Here is a 3541-nt window from a genome sequence, read left to right as displayed (position 1 = left end):
TGCATCCAACATAGTTATGGACCAAAAGGACTCCTGTCGGCATGCTTCTCCTTTGTAAATTCTTTGAGAGAGAGAGAGAGAGAGAGAGAGAGAGAGAGAGAGAGAGAGAGAGAGAGCAAGAGCAAGAGTACGTGACATATGTATCCCTTTGCCACCTTCCCAAAGAGTCGACATATTCGGAACACAACTGACCCCCAGCCCGGAATCCGACGACAGAGCTTTAATGGCTCGATCCTCTTTTAATGAGTTCGACTGGCGCTTCATCAAGATTCGATATTAAATAAAGCGGTACAGGGCGATGAAATTCAATACACTCTGTGTACATTGAATTAATACGAAGCCCCCCATTGTCTTTGGTGACCGAGGTCATTACCTTTTGTTTTTAAGGTTATCAAAAAGTGACTCGAGAAATTAGGCCCATTGCAAAGTTGCCAGTTGACATTTTTTGGATTGAAAGACTTTTGCATTATTTAAATTTCTATGTAACGTTTTCATATATATTTTATCTTATTTTTACTTAATGTGATCTTATATTCTTATTTATCATTTATCTGGTATTAATTAATTTTATTTTGTTTTATTTACTTTATTTTCTTTTTATATTCAACTTAACTATTTCTATTCAGATGAAGTGCCCCAGATCGAGAGGTGATAGAATCTCCTGAAGTCCATCAACTCCATTCCATCATGGCTTGAAGTCCATCAAGTCCACTCCATCGTAGCTGTTGCTAAGTGATTTATTCAGCTGAGGGAATGCCCCCGAGGGTCATTAGACCAAAAAATAAAGTGAGCCCGGAAGAGACTTGTAAGGCTCGTCCCAAAGTTTTTTCTTCACTAGGAAATCCTTTATTTTTATTATTTTTCTTATTTCAACAAAGTAAATGCTTTCAAACAAGTCTATATAGATCTTGAGAAGGAACTGGTAATTTTCTCTCACGAACCGTGGACACACCAAAATATTCTTCTTTAAAGTATTTAGTTTTTTCTTGTAATATAGAGTCGCTTTGCAACTGGAATCCCTTGAAGATATTCTAGTTTCGTAATCAAATTGAAAATTTTATCTCTGTATTAAAGACATTTTGTATTAACCATTCCTTTGTGAGCTTCCTGCTGTTGAGAAAGGCTCAGTGATATCTTCCAAAGCTTCTGAGAAGCTATAATAAGTCTCCAGAAGGAGAGACTGGGCATTGTATCGATCGTAAACTTCTACAAGACTTTCCAACAAGTCTTCTTCATGGGTTTCTCCACAGAAGAGGTCTTCAAAATATTCCCAATCAATATCTTCAATTATTTCATTATCGACCAAAATATCCTCTTCTTGGTCTTCTAGAACCTTACCAAAGACATAATCGACTTCAAAGGTGAAATATTCTGAATAATTATCTTCAATATCTTCTCTGCTGTTCTCTGAATCTGTGTGCTCCAAGATGGAATCATCGACATCTTCTAAAGCCTCTGAGAAGCTGTAGAATGTCTCAAGGAAAAGTGATTGTTCAAAATACTTATCGTAAACTTCTATGAGACTTGTTTCCAATGCTTTCTTACCCATGTTTGTGTCCAGTCCGATGTCTTCTCCACAGATAGCTTCTTCGTAATAAATCCAGTCTACTTCTTCAAGGAATTCGTTATCTGTTAATTCAGAGTCATCTATATCTTCTAGAGTCTCACCGAGGATATAATCGTATTCAAAATAGAAATCATCTTCATATGTTTCAGCATCTTCAAACATGTTATCTGCCTCCTTCCATTCTTCAGGAAAGTTCTCGACGTCTTCAGAAGTTTCGAGTTTCCTCTTGTTAAACGAAAAGATTCTCTTGAAGACAAAGACGAAGAAAGCCAAAGAACAAGAGGCGATAGTGGTCCAAAGATCCAATCCGGTAGCAACGGTCAAAACAAAAAGGTCTTTAACGACGACGGCAGCGAACGCCAACCCGAAGAAAACGGCAACGACTTCGAGTGTCATCTCCACATCAGGCAGTAACCAAGTGAGAAAAAGTTTCGCGGTGGGAAAGGAAAATGGTGCATCTTAGTTAACACTAATTGTACTTATGTATGTGAGAGCAGACGCTCAGTATGCACTGACGCAGTTCACCCCTCTGCTACAAAGACGATGAACGTGAGGAGCCTACGCCAGGAGGCGCGTAGCTGCGGCCGAAGCCGTCATCTTAGTCCTATGCACTTGGTGTGTTGAGGCAGGTAACAATCATTGCTGGTAACCTGAGAGGAGTGCGGGATTTGAATACACAACTAAACGAATTTGAGACCAGCACGCTTCAGAGTGTGCCACCAGAGGACATACAGACAGGGTATCATAAAAATCAATTAAGTAATTCGGGATCAAATATAAGGAAAATCATTATCCAGTAGGTAAGAGGCTGATGAATAATATAAAGGAAGAAAAATGTGCAGCCTTGAGAGTTCCCTGCAGTATCCTCGGTCTATCCACTGAGAGACGATACAACCCTAGTACCACACCAGATCAAGAAATGTACTAAACAGTTTCAATTCACTGAACTATTCCCTTCCGTTTATCAGAATGGTTGAAAACAAATCAAAACTAATTCTTTGATGTACTTCATAAGATTCAAGAGGTGACAGAAACTAGATATTCAGAGTATATTTCTATAAAAATTCTTTTTCACAACCAATATTCATCTTCATACTGAACTTTTATACGTCTGAAGACATTTTACTAATATTAGAAATATTTATTTAGCAAAAATTTATATCTGAAGTAAAAATTTAATAAAACTGAATATTAATAAATAAATAAATAGAGAGAAAATAAATTGATGAATTATAAATAGATAAATCTTCTCGTGTAAACATAGAGGAGGACTATACTGACCTTGAATATCTCAATAAATATCGAGATATAGAGAGAGAGATATTCAAGGTCAGTATCGTCCTTTGCTATGTTAACACCTTAAATGTAATATTAGAAAAAACAGGAAGAATTTGTTCTGTTATTTTACATTTTTTTTTCTTTTTTTCATTATCATTATTTTTTTTTCCGTAGGGAATGTGATGGGGGTAAATATCTGGGGAAAAAAATAAAAGCCTTGCTATACGTGAAGGGATTTATCTATTCATAATTTATATATTTATTTTCCATTTATCTATTTATTCATTTATTGATATTCATTTTTATCAATTATTTAATTCAGATATAAGTTTTTGCTATATTCATTTTTATCAAATTCTAAGTTCAGATATATATTTTTGAAATTGGTTACTGAGCCTATCTGTGTTAACAATGTTTGTGTACATGGGCACTCCGCTTTTCGGTCACGTCTTCCGAGAGCCGGGGTGTCTCTAACAGAACAAGTAACACTAGTCCAGCTCGAGGAAAGGCAACACCTGGACGGAGTGAACCCCCTGAGGACCCTGAAGGTTCCTGATCGCCGAAGCGATCGACAAGAAACCCGAAAAGGCTTTCGGGAAGGAACCTCAGCCGACATCAGTTGCTTGATGATGACTAACCCTCAAGGGAATGTTCCTCGAGTTCAGCTCCCGCACAGGAGTGCGATGACAAACTCGA

This window comes from Oratosquilla oratoria, chromosome 12 (assembly GCF_046742065.1).
Source record: "Oratosquilla oratoria isolate Oo_2021 chromosome 12, ASM4674206v1, whole genome shotgun sequence".
Classification (NCBI taxonomy): domain Eukaryota; kingdom Metazoa; phylum Arthropoda; class Malacostraca; order Stomatopoda; family Squillidae; genus Oratosquilla; species Oratosquilla oratoria.
This window is presented reverse-complemented; position numbering follows the sequence as displayed.